General features: G+C 39.2%; 1 pseudogene; it reads left to right on the top strand.

Annotated features, from left to right (window-relative positions):
- LOC18775367 lies at window positions 4,500-6,404 on the top strand (annotated as a pseudogene).

The following is an 18,745-nucleotide window of genomic DNA, read 5'->3' as shown; positions in this document are numbered from 1 at the left end:
AATGAACGGGCCTATTTGAAGGCAATTCCCAATCGCCGAATAAAAGCACTTACCGATTCCTCCATAACTTCTGTGAGGTGGGCACAACCCTCATAAAATGCCCATGTTCAGAAGCCTGCAGACAGTTGGCCTGAACCCAACCTGCGTGACCAGCACACTTTGATTGGGTGACACGGTAGAGGTAAGAGAACTGCTCGTATGTCGACTCCCCCTCATCGACAATGCCAAACGCAGTAATGACCCTCATCAAAGCCACCTAGAATTTGGAGTTGTATTGTCCCCGGGCATAGCCTAAGTGGGCTAGCATCCTTTGAACGGCAGACTGCTATGCATCCAAACCCTTAGCTTCAAAATGTCGGTAAAGAATGCCACTTCACCGTCCTTCAGGTTACTTAATGACTCAGTAGGCCTTGGGATCCTCCACCTTATCGAAGTTGGGATAAGACACTCAGCACAATATTTGGCTAGTTCGGCTCCAGTAATCAAGTTTGGCCCTAAATAATCCACGCCGAACAGGAACTTCTTGGGTTGACGTAATGGTACCCTAGGGTTTCCCTGCAATGTTATAGTAACTACATGACGGGAAGAGGACTTGGCAGGGACGTTGCCCCTACTGGAAGTAGAGGTCTACGATTGATAACTAGCATGCCGATCTTGCAACCACGTATCTTTCGTAAAAAAATTCACAGTATTGGCTCTTGCTGGCCCAAGAGTCGCCGCACAGTATTACAGCCAACGGCACAGCTCTGTCCATCGGTAATACCTTTCCCTTGCTGAATGAGGGTATGATTTTGATTCTCTCATCGATGACCTTGACCTCGGCTTCTTCACTATCGGCACTGTTGAAGCTCAGTGCCACTCTACCCAAGTCTCTTTGACCTTCAGAGGACTCCCCATCGAACGCATTAGGTTCGCTATCAAATGGAGACTCACTATCGGACATCTACAAACAAGAAGGAAACTAAATGCCATGCTTAAAGATCAAACTAAGGTTTCTTATGGCCATCATTACAACGGTAACTAGACTACCGAATGTTCTTCATGTTCTTGTATATTCATAGTCTAAATCAAGCCATAAGGATGCATTTTAAGAAAGGACTAAAAATACGGAAATACCTTGTTACTATGGTGGTGGAAGCTCATCGAAAATCGCTCCGCCTTAAAGAAATTGTCAGAAATCGCCCTGATTGTCGAATGTATCTCTCCGAAAATCGCTTTTCAAAATGCTCTCTTAGAGGCAAGTGACTCTTCGATCTGGAGTCACCCCAATTTATAGGGAAAGGGAGCAATTGGTACGCCTCGAAAAACCAATCAGCGCCATTATTACCTTGCTCCGCGTGCATGACACGACACATGGCACCAACCAGGGGCGGAGGTTGTCAGCCGTTAAGGCGCAGAAGACTAAGCACCGTTATGTCTAAACGATCCCGCTTCTCAATAGAGCACGTCACATACGGAAGCTCAACCGACAAAAATATTATTGGAATGAGGCTACATACAAATAAGGCTCTGCCGTTCGAAAGGACATGTCTACCGAATGGCGCAAAGAAACTTGGTGACCCTCGGGAAACCTGGAGGGAGCCTCATATGACAGAACCATGTTTCCCAGAAAGAGCCCCAAGCTCCTCAGCTCTATAAATATGCCAAACGACACCATCCGAACAAACCGAATGTCAGTCATCCCTACGGCAACCCACGAGTACCGAAGACCGAAAACAAGTTCCCAACTAAGAAGCTCTCAATTGGGAACTTAGGGGTCTCCTGTTTATACTAGAATCAACAGACCAATAAGGGCATGACACATGGGCAAAATAGAGCATCGCCAAGGTAGCCCCAGAACTGCCGATGGCAATGACAGGACAAGTACATCCCTTGGCCATATGGAACACCCACAACAAATGTCAACAGTCCCACATCGAAATTCTACACAACATGCACACCTCCCAAGACTTATAAAAAGGGCATAAGTCCCAAAATGGAGGTAACTAGAACTTTCGGCATACTATGCCATCGCTCTGTCCAGATTATTTACTAAATCCGTACTTACTTAAACATCATAGAGCCTTTGGCCGGTACCATACCGGTGCCTTAGGTCTTACCGAGTATTTTCTTATATTGCAGATCGAGAGCTCTACCGAGGCCCAGAGCACTCCAAAGGCCCAGATATCATTAAGTTGAGCCTAAAAATGCCGAACAACTTTTTTGCATCAACAAGTGCAAAGGAATTTTGGAATTTAAAATTACGGAATTAATGCTATAGAATTTGTAAAGTTTCTTGTTTGGATAACGGATTTAAATACGGAATTTAACCTTTATTTATAAATTATCTTTTTTTAAAACTCAATCTCTCTTACAATTTTAGAAATGACGATTTTTTAGATAGAGTTTACCCTCCATTTGGATGAGAGAAAAGAACTCGGAATTTAGAAAAAAGTTGGGAATTTAGGAGGAGAAATTGACAATTAACTTGTTTGGCAACTTAAGTGCGGAAAAAATCGTGGAAATTGGGGTATCACATTTCCAAGTTTAATTTTCACAAAAATAGGCGTTATTTCACAATTTTCATAGTGCAATTTACAAAATTTGACATACATAATTCCTGTTAAATGCAGGGGTAAAATGGTATTTTTGTATTAAATTGATTAAAATATGAATAAAAAAATAAAATTAAACTCTCTCTCTCTCCCCCCTTCTATCCCAATTTCTACTCCCCCTAAACTTGATTTTTCTTTTTCTTTTTCTTTTTATTTTTTGTTGGTTTTTTATTTGATTTTCTTTTATTGTTATTTTAAAGATATAATTTTTTATTTTTTATTTTGTTTTTTGTTTTTATATAAAAATACCATTTTGCCCCTGCATTTAACAGAAAAAGTTAACAAAATTGACAGCATGACCATTTGTCCTAACAAAAGTGAAGTTAAAGGACCACGTGAACGATTTTGAAAATTATATTAGAATTTTCGATCTACAAGATGGTCGTATGAAAATCAAGACGTTTCCATTTGAACACTGGGAATTTCTACAGATTGAAAATTCTCAGTATTCAAATGAACCACGCAACCATTTAGGCATTACAGAATTTCCACATGATCGTTAAAGATGTGCCCATTGCAGATCGGTGCCTTATTAAAGGAGATCATGAACATCATTACAACTAATTTTGTTATGAGATGGTAGTAGAATGATGGCGATCAAATAATCAATAAAATAGGTCATTAAAAACTAATTTTAATTTTTTGTGTGTGGTCGATGTGAACATGAAAACTACTTTAAGTTGAATGTTATGAGTGCCTTCTGAAATATATTTCTGGCATGAAGCTTTTTATTAAAGGCATGACATAGATAGAAGAACGAATACATAGAAAAATACATTAATAAAATAGTTAATGATTGAAAAATTATAATGATTGAAGAGGGTTATATAATAGTTATATTCAAGACTGATTCTCTTAAGATTGTTCAGTTTTTCGGTTGGTTCAAATTACTGAGGAAGTTTACCTATGTTTACCATATTCTTATTGGGATAACTCAATTGTCTATCATTTGTACTATTTATTTATATTGGTCTAATAAAATTCTATCGCCTTTTGAAAAAAGGAAAAAACTTTGACTCTTTAAAACTGAATTTTCTTTCAAATTACTTCAACTTTTTTTTCTTTTATAATTTTTTATTGTGAAAAGGAGCTCCTCCTTAATTATAATTATGATTATTGAGGTAAATATCAGAATGTTAAAGAGTACCATCACTGTACAACTGTCCACCAACAAAAGAACCTAAAAATTGGATTATTACTCGGCACATCGGTATTCTCATCTTCAATAGCCTACTGCCACATTTCTCTCTATGCATTGAATCTATGCCACCTCTCTACCAAAAAATCATGATGCTTCTTCAATGAACAAAAATTGTTGTAAAATAAAAAAAGAAAAAATCTCTAAAACTGCATGTTCGACAGCACAGCCCCTGTTTCCCTCACGATCCAATCTCCCCAATGACGCAGTGGCACTCTTCCTTCGCGGACCATTTTTTAAAATTTTAAATTAACGATTAAAATTCGAACTTGAAATACTTTCAGCACGATAAACAAATAGCAGGAAATTAAATAATAAAAAACCCCTAAACATTCGCTGCTATTAATTGCAATAATATAAGTTTTGTTATTTATCATATATTTTAGACTTAAGATCACATGGAAACGCCTCCTCACTGAGCCAAACATGTAAATAATTAAAATGGGCGCATCTTTAACGAACACGCGGCCATGCTCGAGTTATTTATCATATTTAGACTAACAGATCACCAACTTTTCTTATTTCGAAATGTCAACCCTCTCTCTTCCATTCCATGTATTTGGACACTCAAACCTATCATTCATCAATTGTTTCACTAAATTTTGTGTTACTGAAATGCTTTTTCCAATATGCATATGATTGTTTGCTCCCCAGAATCAATTCCTCATATGTTATTTTGATTAAGCATATACCAAAATAAGGCCATTATGGCGTTAGTTGCCACAGACCTCTTCATTGGCAAATTTGTAAGCATTCTTGAGAGCGAAGCAGCATCCATAGCGGGCGTTCGTGATCAAGTTGATGAGATTAAGCGGGAGTTGGTGATCATGAAATCCTTCTTGGAGGATGCTGACGGCGGCAAGAAAGCACACACAGAAGTGGAGAAAGCGTGGGTCGCAAGCATTCGAGACTTGGCCAATGATGTCGAAAACATCATCGATGAATTCATGCATCACATGTACAAGCAACAAAGGGGCGGTCGATGTCCAAAGTGGCTCCTCAAAACCATTCACTTTCCAAAGAACCTTTGGTATATGGGTCAAATAGCCAAGAAGTTACATAAAATTGCCGGAAAGATTAGAGCTATTCCAGAGAGAAATGAGAGATATGGTGGTGCTGCAGCAGTAGAAGGAAAAAGTACTTCTGAGGATATTCGCAGACGGGTGCAGAACCAAGCGGAGTCTTCTCTTTACCATAAGGAGAATGAACTTGTCGGGATTGAAGGCGATAAGAAAATATTGATGGGATGGCATGATGAACAAAGAGCAACACCAAACTGTTGTCTCCGTGGTAGGGATGGGAGGATCAGGGAAGACAACTCTAGTTGCAAGGACTTTCACCAACGAGGTTGTCAAGAAACATTTCAAATGTTACGCTTGGATTACTGTTTCCCAATCTTATGTGATTGAAGACTTACTTAGAAGATTGATCAAAGAATTCCACAAAGCAAGGAGGGAAGAGGTCTCTGCAGACATGAATGCCATGTGCTATATTGAATTGGTTGAGATTTTGGTTAACTACTTGGAGACTAAAAGGTACCTTGCTGTATTGGATGACGTGTGGGATATCCTTCTTTGGGAAAGAATAAGGCTTTCATTTCCAGATAAACAACTTGGAAGTCGAGTCATGCTTACAACTCGAAGAGAGGACATAGGATCGTACTCTTTTGGAGTTGAAAGCCATGTTCACAAGATTCAACCGCTGGAAAGGAGAGATGCTTGGGAGCTCTTCAGCATGAAAGCCTTCTCAAGTTATCATAACAAATCTTGTTCACCGGAACTTCTGCCATTAGCTCGGAAACTTGTGGAAAAGTGTGAAGGTCTGCCTCTTGCAGCCTTAAGTGGTCTCATGTCTTCTAAGAAGTCACTTACTGATTGGAGCAAAGTCTACAATAGCTTAAATTGGCATCTAACAAACAATTCTTTGAAGAAGTTGCAAACAGCTATGTTATGGAACTCATTTTTCGTAACATGCTACAGGAAAGGTATCGAGAATGCCAACAAGCATGTAAGATGCACGATCTTATGCGGGAGATTGCTATGTCTATAGCAGAAAAAGAAAAGTTTTGTGTCGTTCTTGATGGGAGTGAAACAATGGAAGAAACCGGGGCCCTCCGTTTGTCAATTCAAACAACTAATGGAGAAATTGGACCACGTAAAGGTATGTCACGGCTTCGTTCTTTTCTTGTCTTTGCCACTGGCGTATCCTCATTCTCTTTCTCAAAGAAATTGCCTTTTGACTCTACATTGTTGAGGGTTCTAGATTTGGAGGGTGTCCCAATTGATCGTCTGCCAGATGAACTAACGTACTTGTTTAATTTAAAATATTTGAATTTGAGAAACACTCGAATTAAGGAGCTTCCAGAATCCATAAGACGGCTCCGCAACCTTCAGACCTTGGACCTCTTGAAGACAGATATAGAGGCACTTCCAATAGGGATTTCCAAGTTGATAAACCTGCGCCATCTTGTTATGTGCCATTCCAAAAGTGGTTCAAAATATAAATTATACATTGAAGTTCTGTTTGTTAATTACAATACTTTTGTCTTTTTAAATATTTTTCAGAAACAAGTCCAGCAATTGAAGATTCTACCCGGTTTGGAGTTGGAATAACCTGTTAACCACCTGCGCAGCCCTCGACTGATTTGAATCAGCTTCTTGTTTGCCTTTAAAAAAATAATACGCAAGTTGATGATCATAACTTGCAGTTGACATATTGGAAGTATAGCTTGGTGGCTGCTAGCTGTGATTGATTTAGGGGATTTCCTTGATTTAGGGGATTTCCTTGATTTAAGGGATTTGATCTAGTTGCTTGTAATTAGAGTTTTCCTATAATTAGGGGTTAAAGTCAAGGTGGTGTAATTAGAGTTTTCCTATAATTAGGGGTTAAAGTCAAGGTGGTGGTCCCTAGCTTATACATATATACCTGTGTAATCCTGTAAACACAAACATAATGAGAAAACATATTCTCCCCATCATTTTCCACAAAAACATATTCTCCCTATCATTTTCCACATGGTATCAGAGCAGGAACCTTAATCGGCCTGTCTCCATTTCTACCTTTCTTTCTTCTGTACATGCTATTCAATAATGGCAGAAGATAATCCTTTTGGCTCTGAAGCTAAAAGCTTCACAGTACCTCCTTCTAGTTTTCCAGAAGCTGAAGTCAACCCAAACCAGCGACTGTGCTCTGTGTTGTTAAATGAGTTTAACTATCTTCCATGGTCTAGAGCAGTAACTCTTGCCCTTGGAGGAAGATCCAAACTCGGATTTGTTAATGGAACCATTGAGGCACCTGAAGATTCGTCTCCGGAGTATGAAGCATGGCTGTGCAAAGACCAACTGGTCATGTCGTGGCCCCTTAACTCCATGGATCCTAAGCTGTCTGAAATCTTCAGTTTTTCAGAATCATCTCTTTCTCTTTGGAAGGCAGTCAAAGATATGTATGGCAATCAAAACAATGCAGCTCGAGTGTTCCAACTTAAGAGGAATCTTGCAAGTCTCCAACAAGGTGATAAATCCTTTGTTCATCATCTCGGTTGCATGAAAAATATGTGGAATGAACTAAATATGTATCGACCACATACTATCGATGCTGCCATACTGTTAAAGAGGTCTGAGGAAGACAAAATTTTTCATTTGCTTGCAAGTTTGGGGTCTGAATATGAAGATCTTAGAAGCCATATTCTAATGAACCCCGAACTTCCATCATTTGCAAGTGTTTGCACTACTATCCAGCGAGAAGAAGTACGTAGGAAAGTCATGAATGTTGACATCAAATCTAGTGTGTCTGAGGCTAGAGCTTTTGTGACAAACCACAAGTCATCTGGAGATAGAGTGTACAAGGGAAAAAGGCCAGATCTGAAGTGCTTACACTGCAATAATATTGGACATTTAATAGATCGATGCTGGATATTACACCCTGAGTTGAAGCCAAAGTTTGAGAACAAGCCTTCAAGAGACTACAAGGGCTCACAAACCAGATCACATACAAACAAAAACCATGCTACTGCTGCTGCTACATCAATTGATGGGCTGACAAACTTCACAGCCAATCCGGCTAACTTGATAAATGAATTCTCTGCCTATCTTCAAACAAAAAAAGGAAGCACAGGTGAAGTATTGACTGCTGGAAATCAAACTGCTCTCCTTGGGCAGTTTGCAGGATTCTTAGCTGAGTCTAATCGTGTACCTCAAGGAGATATTCCAGGTATTATGTGTGCTCTTTCAACTGCTCTAAATGTTAGTCATTCTCATGATTTTTGGATTATAGACTCAGGTGCCACTGATCACATGACAAATCAATATTCAAAGCTATACAATTTTGAAAGCTACACTACACCATCACTAGTTTCTATAGCAAATGGTAGAGGTGTACCCGTTCTAGGTAGAGGGAAAGTTAAACTAATTTCAGATAATGTTGAGTCCACAGCATTATATGTTCCATCCTTTCCTTTTCAATTGCTGTCCGTAGGAAGGATTACAAATTCTCTCAACTGTCGTGCTATTTTCTCCCCTCACAATGTTGTTTTTCAGGATCTAGCCACCAAGAAGCTGATTGGTGAAGGTCACTACCTAAATGGGCTGTACTATTTTTCAAAGAACCTTAATGTTCCAAAAGGGTTCCAAGTCAGTTCAAATCTAGAACATTAGTTGTGGCACCAACGTCTAGCACATCCCTCAGAATTTGTTTTGTCTACTTTGTTCCCTAGATTATGCAAATCCGCACTTGTATGTGAAATCTGTCATTTGTCAAAATTTACTAGACTTCCATTTAATTCTTCCATATCTAGAGCTAGCAAACTTTTTGAGATGGTGCACTCCGATGTTTGGGGACCTGCACCTCTAGAGTCTTTTGATGGTTATAGGTACTACGTTACCTTTGTTGATGATTTTTCAAGAGTCACTTGGTTGTACCTCATAAAATTCAAAAGTGAAGTCATGGATGCTTTCAAGAATTTTCATAATCTTGTCATGAACCATTTTTCGTCTCAAATTCACATACTAAGGTCTGATAATGGCACTGAATATACATCCAAAAATATGACTAACTATTTGAGCACACATGGCATTATACATCAAACAAGTTGTGTAGGTACTCCTCAGCAAAATGGAATTGCCGAAAGGAAGAATAGGGATCTACTTGAGAAAACCAGGGCTCTAATGTTACAAATGAATGTGCCTAAGAGGTTTTGGTCTTAAGGAGTTCTTGCAGCTACCTACCTCATCAACAGACTGCCTAGTCGGATTCTGGATTCAAAATCACCATATGAGGTCATGCAAAACAAAAAAATTAACCTGTCCCATCTAAGAATTTTTGGATGTACTTGTTATGCTCATATCCAATCCCATCACCGAGACAAGCTAGATCCCAAGGCAATTAAGTGTGTTTTCATGGGTTACTCCTCCACTCAAAAAGGTTACAAATGTTACAATCCATGTTCCAGGAAGCTATTTGTCTCAAGAGATGTAAGGTTTGATGAGATCAAATCGTATTTCAACAAACCATCAGATCAAAATCGTCAGGGGGAGCACTTACTGGATTTCTTTCCATTACCAAATCCAGCCGAAACAAGTGATTGTGTTCATTCAGTACCTCACAACAGTGACTCTCATGCAACCAATATTGACAACGTGTTTATTGGAAATGAAACTGAAGCCTCCGAAGCACAAGGTGTTCCTCATGACAATGACACATCATCTATAGAAGAGAGTGGAGCTGAACCTACTGTGATCCCATCTCAACCTCGGAGGAATCCAACTCGAGATAGACATCCACCATCAAGGCTACAAGATTATGTAACGTTCAATGTAAGGTACCCAATTCACAAGTTTGTAAATTACTCCAAAGTCTCTCACTCCCATGCAGCTTTTCTCAGTAAATTGTCAAATGAAAGTGAACCAAGGAATTTTCAAGAAGCCAATCTTCAAGATGTTTGGAGGCTAGCCATGGAAGAAGAACTCAAGGCTTTGGATGAAAATAAAACCTGGAGTGTAGTCCAGCTTCCAAAGGGAAAGAAGGTGGTAGGCAGTAGGTGGATCTACAAAACCAAATTTAATTCTGATGGTTCAATTGAAAGACACAAGGCAAGGTTGGTGGCTCGCGGTTTTACTCAAACATTTGGAGTTAATTATAAGGAGACATTTGCTCCTGTGGCTAAGATGAGTACAGTGAGGGTTTTGTTATCTGTTGCAGTTAATCATGAGTGGCCGTTGTACCAAATGGATGTAAAAAATGCTTTTTTGCATGGAGATCTTGAAGAGGAAGTTTACATGCAATTACCTCCTGGTCATCCACAAGCACAGAATTCAAGTATGGTTTGCAAGCTTCACAAATCCATTTATGGATTGAAACAATCTCCACGTGCCTGGTATGCCAAGCTGAGCTCTGTACTTGAAAAGTTTGGTTTCAAGAGAAGTCATGCTGATTCATCCTTGTTTGTTCGAATTGGATCAGTTGGCAAATTAGTTGTTCTAATCTATGTTGATGATATCATCATCACAGGTGATAATATTGATGAGATTAACACTCTTAAGCATTCTCTTCATCAGAAATTTGCCATTAAAGATTTAGGAGTGTTAAAATACTTCCTTGGGATTGAAATGGCTACTTCTCCCAAGGGACTGTTTTTAAGTCAACGGAAGTATGTGATTGACTTGCTTCAAGAAGTAAAGATGATAGATTGCAAACCGGCCCGTACACCTCTTGATAGCAAATTGAAGTTGGACTTGGAAGGAGAGCCTCTCAGCGATATAAGTTACTACCAAAGACTGGTGGGTAAGCTTATATATCTCACCATTACTAGACCGGATATAACTTACGCCGTCAGTCTTGTAAGCCAATTCATGCATGCACCCACTGAGGCTCATTTCAATGTTGTTAAAAGGATTCTAAGATACCTCAAGGGCTCCATTGGTCGTGGAATTATCATGAAAAACAATGGTCATACTCAAATCATGGCATACACCGATGTTGACTGGGCAGGGAATGCTATTGATAGAAAATCCACTACAGGCTACTGCACATTTGTTGGAGGAAACATCGTGACATGGAAGAGCAAAAAGCAAAATGTAATTGCTCGCTCAAGTGCCGAAGCTGAGTATAGAGCAATGGCTTCCACTGCATGTGAACTCATTTGGCTCAAGAGCCTTATCTCAGACTTGGGTTTTTTGAGCAACAAACCTATGTCTCTTTTTTGTGACAATCAGGCAGCTATGCATATTGCCTCCAATCCCGTGTTCCATGAACGGACCAAACACATTGAAGTTGACTGTCACTATGTTCGTGAACAGGTTCAGTCCAAGGTAATTCAAACCACATTCACTCGGAGCCATGATCAACTTGCTGATGTTTTCACCAAGTCTCTTGCTTCCACTCAGTTTCAACGCTTGCTCTCCAAGCTTGAATCAATTAATCCCCTTGATCCAGCTTGAGGGGGAGTATTGGAAGTATAGCTTGGTGGCTGCTAGCTGTGATTGATTTAGGGGATTTCCTTGATTTAGGGGATTTCCTTAATTTAGGGGATTTCCTTGATTTAAGGGATTTGATCTGGTTGCTTGTAATTATAGTTTTCCTATAATTAGGGGTTAAAGTCAAGGTGGTGTAATTAGAGTTTTCCTATAATTAGGGGTTAAAGTCAAGGTGGTGGTCCCTAGCTTATACATATATACCTGTGTAATCCTGTAAACACAAACATAATGAGAAAACATATTCTCCCCATCATTTTCCACATGACATATATGTTTTATGTGTTTTAATTTGCATGTAATAATATTCGAGTTTGCATCTGTCACTTCAGCAATTGGCAGCTGCTCAGTATCTCGATAACTTGAAGTTCTGTATGTTTGTACTCTCTTTTATGTTAATTGTGTTTGTAATTTCAGATCGACTAATAATAATATAGAAGAGTCGCTTAGTTTACAACACCCCACGTGGTTAAAAAAGTCCAAGAACATTTTAATCTGAGAGCTGCTATTTTCACCTCTCTGTCATATTTTTCCACCTATTTTATCTTCAAAATATTAACGATAAATTTACCCATTTATAAAATAACTTCTGAAGACAAAAGAAAAACTCATCAGTTGCTCTTGTGACTCTCTCCCCAGAACTCACCGATCGACCTATTATAAATTTAATATTATTATGTGCAATTGAACTAATCAAGTTCAAATAGATTCAACATGGTTTGTCCAGAAAAATTATTAACCCCTCTATTGTGTTTCTTATCTTTTTTCCTTTTTATGGATGTTCATATATTTGGATCCGTAATTGTTGGGCATAAATTTTTTAGTTATCTAACTTAATAAAAATAACCTGAATTCAGTAATAAGAGAATTACGTGAAACAGCATATTCAAAAGGATATGGGACTTGCTCCAAGACCAACAGGAGCGGAAAAACAAGAACAATTGATACTAATGTGTGTGGGCTAGTGCAATGTTGGAGTAAAACCACCCACGCACAAACAAATGGCAGAAAATGTGTTACAAGCATAGTCTGAAATATAAGATAATATCGACGAAATATCGAGGATATTTCGGTTTTTTCGAATCATAGATATTTCAGAACATATCCATGTACATATCGTATAAATATCGACAATATCGACGATATAATATCGGAAAATATCGATGTCGATAATTTCGCTCACACTTCAGCAATATTTTGTCAAAATATCGGTGTAATATCGCTAAAATATCGAAAATATCAATGTAAAGAAAAAAAAAGGGAAAAAAGGGAATAAAAAAAATACAAAGGGGATTGAACCCCTCCCATGTTACTCCTCCAACACCTTAACCATCATATATCACTTATGTTTTAGTGATAATATGCTAAAATATTTATATTTATATGGGTGACATGTTAACAATTACATGCAAAACTATTTTGCGGATTTATCATTTGATGAATACTCTTCACAATACACTTACTCTACACATAGAGATGATGAAGATAGTGAAAATTTTGAACCATATAGGAACTCTATGTGGTACTTAGTGCCCACTTGACATTGCTTATTTCGGGTGACTGAACCTTATAGGAACTCTATGTGGTACTTATCTGGAGCCCTCAACACGTCAATGACTGAACCAAGTTTACAGAAATGTCATGTTGGCTGCCATCACATTTAATGTGACTACATCCCTAGAGCCATGTGCTACACATGGGCAGCCACACATGGGGGGTCAAATCAGCTTAGGAACTCAAAAGGATGAACAAAAGTCAAGCTTTCCATAAAGAAACCATACCAAGGCATGTATTTGGCAGCTGGAGCAGTTGGCAAGTATGGGCAACTAGAGCAGTTGGTAAGTATGGGCAGCTGGAGCAGTTGGGAGCAGCTAAGAGAGGTGTGCTTCACCAGCCAAAGGGGAGGACGAAATTGCACTCTATAAATAGAGAGCTGCACACTCATTCAAAAGAGGGGCAGACACACACATTCACTTCATCCATTACTCTCATACACACATTCAGATTCACCACAAAGAGAAAAGGGAGCTTGGAGCTGTCCTGGGAACTTCCTTGCTGCCATCATCTAGTTCTTCTCCTCTCTTTATCCTATCTATGTATTTCTTCTTTTCTGTATTCATAGTTATGTCTAACTAATCCATTTAGTTAAGGCTTAGGATGAAGCCCTAGTCATGAATATTCAATGTTATGGATGATTTTACAGTTAATTTGTAACACCCCGACCCCAAATTTAACCCTTATTTAAATTATTTAATTATTTAAGGGGAATTATAAATTTACCCTTGAGAAAAGGGTATTTTGGTCATATTCTTAACCGGAGAGAGTTTGGGGTAGTGACTAGTATTTTTGGATAGGTCGTACTGAGACGGGTTCATAGACATGTAGTGGGCTCGAATTGGAGTTGTAACGAGAGAGATATGGTCAAAAGAAGCCCAGTGGCACAATCGTAAATATTTTGAAATGAGATTTTTATAAAAAAAAACAGATTTCTCTCTCTCTCTCTCTCTCTCTCTCTCTCTCTCTCTCTCTCTCTCTCTCCCGCGGGATCTCTCTCTCCTCTCTCTCGCGCGCGACGACAGCCGGCCACGTTTTGGCCGGCCGTGCTCTCCTCCGGCCACCAATGACGACGGGACGGGTACCAAAATGACCGGGCCGTCGTCCTCTTCCAACCCCAGCAAGCTCCCGCCTCCAGCCGCCGCGGTTTCGCCGGAATTTGGAGAAGAAGCGACCGACGTCGCCTGATCTTCACAGCGGCCACCGTTTCAGCCGAGCCAGGTATGGATTTTGAACCTCTCGAGCTCATCTAGCTGATGTTTGGGTAGGATTAGATCGATTCTTAGCGTAGCCAATTCGATTTTTGAATTGAAATTTTGGCCAGTTTTGGGATCGCAATTCCAGCCACTTCCGGTCAGTTTTTGGGGTAGGTCCAAGAACAAAAGTGGCTCCAAATAGGGTGTTATACCTAGGGTAGGAGTTTGGAGCCGTGGTTTTAAGATTTTCCGGCGAAACGTTATCGCTTTGGGCACCCACGCGCTGCCGGCGCGTGCGGCGGCACGTGGGCACTGTAGAAAAAGTGGCACTGTGTCTCGATGAGATCCTTAGGTTGTCACGAGTGCGTAGGATTTCACGGATCTCAATTCGGACATCGTTTGACTATCGAACGGACGATCGCATATTGTGCGTTATCCGGGTTCGATAGGTTGGGACCGTTGGATGGTCCCAAATTTAATATATGTTATTCTAGGTAATTTTAGGATCGTGTAGGAATCCGCAGATTTTGAATCGGAGCCCCGGATGTTCCGAATAATAATTTTAAAGTTTATATTTTATATTAACCGTCAGATCGTGCGATCGTGAGCAATCCGACTGTCCGATCTGAACCAAAATTGCAGGACAAATGTCCTATACCTGGTAGAACCCATAGGCACTTTCGGATCGGAAATTGGAGGTCGTGGGTTCTGCAGGCCCGTTTGACCAGGGTTAGAGTAGTTTGACCCTTGGTTGACCGTGAGTCTCCCGAAGTAATCTCACCTTTCCAGGGGAGATTATCGGGTGCTAAACTATTGTGGAGGGTTACACAATATTAGAATTAATATATATAATTATAATTATAATATGTTTGTACAATGGTACAAAAGAGTCTAGAATGTCAGTTTGGAGTGCTATACGCACTACCTTAGGTACCTCCCCGGATTTTGGTTTCACTACAAGTACCACCAAGTGAAATTTAGGTCCCACGTGGCGTAGGTTATCCGGCGTGTGGACAGGCCCCATACGTGGCGTTGGTTGTACCGGCGTATGGGGAGAATTGTAATATGATGTTCAGGTCTCACATGGCGTAGGTTATCCGGCGTTGAGACTGGCCCCATACGTGGCGTTGGTTGTACCGGCGTATGAGGAGATATTGTGATATGATGTTGAGGTCCCACGTGGCGTAGGTTATCCGGCGTTGGGACAGGCCTCATACGTGACGTTGGTTGTATCGGCGTATGGGGAAATATGTGATATGATGTGCAGGTCTCGCGTGGCGTAGGTTATCCGGCTTTGAGACAGACCCCATACGTGGCGTTGGTTGTACCAGCGTATGAGGAGATATTATGATAGTATGGCATGGTCGCACGTGGCGTAGGTTATCCGGCTTGTTGACAGGCCCCATACGTGGCGTTGGTTGTACCGGCGTATGGGGAGATTATATGAAATACAGAGAAATGAGATAAGGTATCACCCAAGTGTGGAATTGGGTTTTAGGGAAGAACTACGTGTGGCTTGATCCCTCAAGGAGGGTAGCCTAAGGTTATTAGGTGCAGCCGCAGACTAAATGTTAGTCATAATTGGTATTTGAATTGTTTGGTAGTTGGTTGAGAATTATTGGAAGGCCGAAGGCCATTTATGTGAATTGCATGAAATTATATTGTGCATGCTGCCAGTTGTGGTTATTAAATGCGTTTTTATGCAGGTTTAAATTTTGGGAAATGTCCAATTTATAGGGGAGACTCTGCCGAATTTTCGGCAGGAAGTCTCGGTCTTTAGTAATTGGGCCTGGCATCGGGAGGATGTTGGGAATTCCAAAGGGTTCGTCTCGAGTTCTGAAAAATTCGGGGCGGGTCCTTTCATAATTGATTTCCTTGTTTTTATTATCAAGTTGTTAATCTCCAGTTTATTATATGCTTAATGTATGTTTTCTTGGAGTAGCTAACTAGGATTTTATGCATCTAGCACAGGTTGGGAAGGGGTTTAGATTCACCAATTCTACTCTCCTTTCACAAGCAACACATGAATGGCCTAAGAATCATTCAAGGGGTTAATAACCATAGGTTGACTAGGACAGATACCATGTTCTAGGACTTGTGTGATTATCATATTCTCAAGGAGCTTAATGACTCTTGTATGCTTTATTCTAAGTAGATACCATGCTTAGGTTGCATATTAGAGATCACGTGTTGTGTAGATACCATGCATAATCACATGCCTTAGGAGAATGATGCATCCTGCACCTAGATACCATAGGCTTGTATGCGATAATCTATTGTTGATGAAGCTTGAGCCAATTTCTGTGCATTCATAACTTGGATAGGAAAACTAGGGGTGGATTCCAAGGCTCTAACACCTCTCAATTATTGTTTCACAATCTGTTGATTGCTGCTAGTGTTTACTTTCGAGCACTTTCATTTCACTTTCTTATTTTCATTTCAACAACAAAACCCCCATTTCGAGTGCATGTGTGGTGCTAGGATTCTGTCCTAGACCTTGAGTAATTAGCAAGAGGCATTGTTGAATTCGACCTTGCCTTTAGCTAGTTAGTCAGTTTCTTTGTTCTATGTTTTTCTAGCATTCTAAGTAATTTAACTTGGAACCAAGTTACCATTCTCCGTGGGATCGACCTCGTATTTTACATAAGCTATACTATAAACGGTTCGTGCACTTGCGAGAATTAAAGTTGCTGTTTTTAATAACTCATTTTAGTTGTTAAGAATAGGCTCAACAACTAACAAGGTTTATTTGACAAACAACAAGTCATTTAATGCTCCTCTGTTATTTGATCATAAAGTTAATCAGTTATTAACCAAATTATGTATTGAAGCTACTCGTAACCAACAAATGTATGCTTATGGAGAGCTTCCTATTGGAAATAATCATTTAGTTTATGGTGCGACTCAATGCACTCGTGACCTTTCTGGCATTTATTGTGAGGAGTGCCTTGATGCCGCAAAGAATGCACTTTTAACAAAGAGTCATGGAAAGAGAGGCGGGAGCGTTTATTATGGAAGTTGTCATATCAGATTTGAACTTGCTTTATTTTTTATAATTAGACTTGAGTATGTCAAATGTATAAGGTAATCTTGCAAGATTATTGGTTTTCCATCCATCCACAAAATGTGTAAAAGTAATTATTGGGTTTTTTCTTTCTTTTCTTGTGTCATTAATTATCAATAAATTCCTAAGGTTTTCTATTCTTATTTTTATATATAAACATAGTAGAGAGAACTTTTATGCCCAACAAATTTTTAGTAGCCAATTTTCTAGTGGATGCTTTCACTGTAGATTAAGTCATTCATAATATAAGGGACAAAGCGTATTCATATAAACATTAATTTAAAGAAAAATTCTAGAATAAGTTCCATAGTTTCAGAAGTGGAGGTGAAAATGGAGTAAGGGTGAGTGCAATGAGATCTATGTCAATCCTTTACTTGATTCCCAAACTGTTTATACTTAAAAAGGATTGTCAAGTTGGCATAAAGTAATTCCATGAATATAAAGGTTAGCATACATAGTGGTCATAGGTGGATATACACTTGGGCTGGAGTGGGCTCCAACTCAGTGTTGATTATTATTTTATTTTATTTTTTTGTAAGCTTAATGCTCGTTTGACATTGCTTATTTGGGGTGAGAAGTGATTTTTAAAAAAATTTGGGCAGCCCAGTTCGTTTGATAAACTATGAGAAAATAACTTATTATTAAAAATTGTTGTGAGATAAAAGTATAAGGGAAAACAACTAATGAGGTGCTTTCATATTCTAATTATGCGAAGAGGTGCTAGGTTTAATGAAATTTACAAACTTTCGAAAATACTCCAATCTATTGCACTTAATCTCTTCTCTTCGTGCATTTTCTCCTTTGCATTCCTTTTCTTCTTCAAGCCATCTCTTTCACAGAGTTCTCCTTCTCGTAATCTCTTCTACTCTTCCTATTATTTTTTCTTGTTAGATCAATTGAAGCACAATCTTGAGAAGCCACAAGACTTAGGTAAGAGGCATTTTATGTTTATTTCTTCTCAATTTCATTCTTTTCTCTTTCTTTTTAATTTCTGGGGTTTTAAGTTTAATATTTGTTACTGTTGGTTTTTATTTTTATTTTTATTTATGTTCCTGTTTTTATTTCTTTGTTTCTTTGTTTATTTGACATAATATTTTTTTTAATGGAATATATTGGATTTAAGTTGAAACATTAGTTTATTTGGATACAAATATTTAATTTTCAACATAATACTATATTAATTTTATAAGTAAAATAATTTTTAGGGTGTGATGGAAACATATTTAATATAAAATATATATATATATATATATATAAGTGAAAGTGAAAGTGCTTTCCCTTTTATCCAAAAGTATCCTAATGGAGACGCATGACAACTACCAAGAAGCGTCTTTAGGAAAACTTAGGTCACCGTCCAAGACGCATGACAACTACCAAGAAGCGTCCTTAGAGAGACTTAGACCACTGTCTATAACTATCCTAAGGAAGACGCATGACAACTACCAAGTTTACCAATCCAATCTTTTTGCAACTCTCTTATCCAATTTCTCTCTCTCTCTCTCACCAAGTCCGCTGCCCAGCCCCTCCACCAAGCCCAGATCCGTCATGATCACTGCCCAGCTTTCCCCACTGCCCAAATCCACCCTTCTCTCTTTCATTGAGTTTGAATCCGCCATGGAAACAGACTGAGATCACAGCCTTCATAGCCTTCAGTCTCAAGGTGCCGCCACCAC

The sequence above is a fragment of the Prunus persica genome, chromosome G6 (assembly GCF_000346465.2).
Source record: "Prunus persica cultivar Lovell chromosome G6, Prunus_persica_NCBIv2, whole genome shotgun sequence".
Classification (NCBI taxonomy): Eukaryota; Viridiplantae; Streptophyta; class Magnoliopsida; order Rosales; family Rosaceae; genus Prunus; species Prunus persica.
Note: the sequence above shows the minus strand (reverse complement) of the source record. Positions and strands in the feature narration are given on the sequence as shown.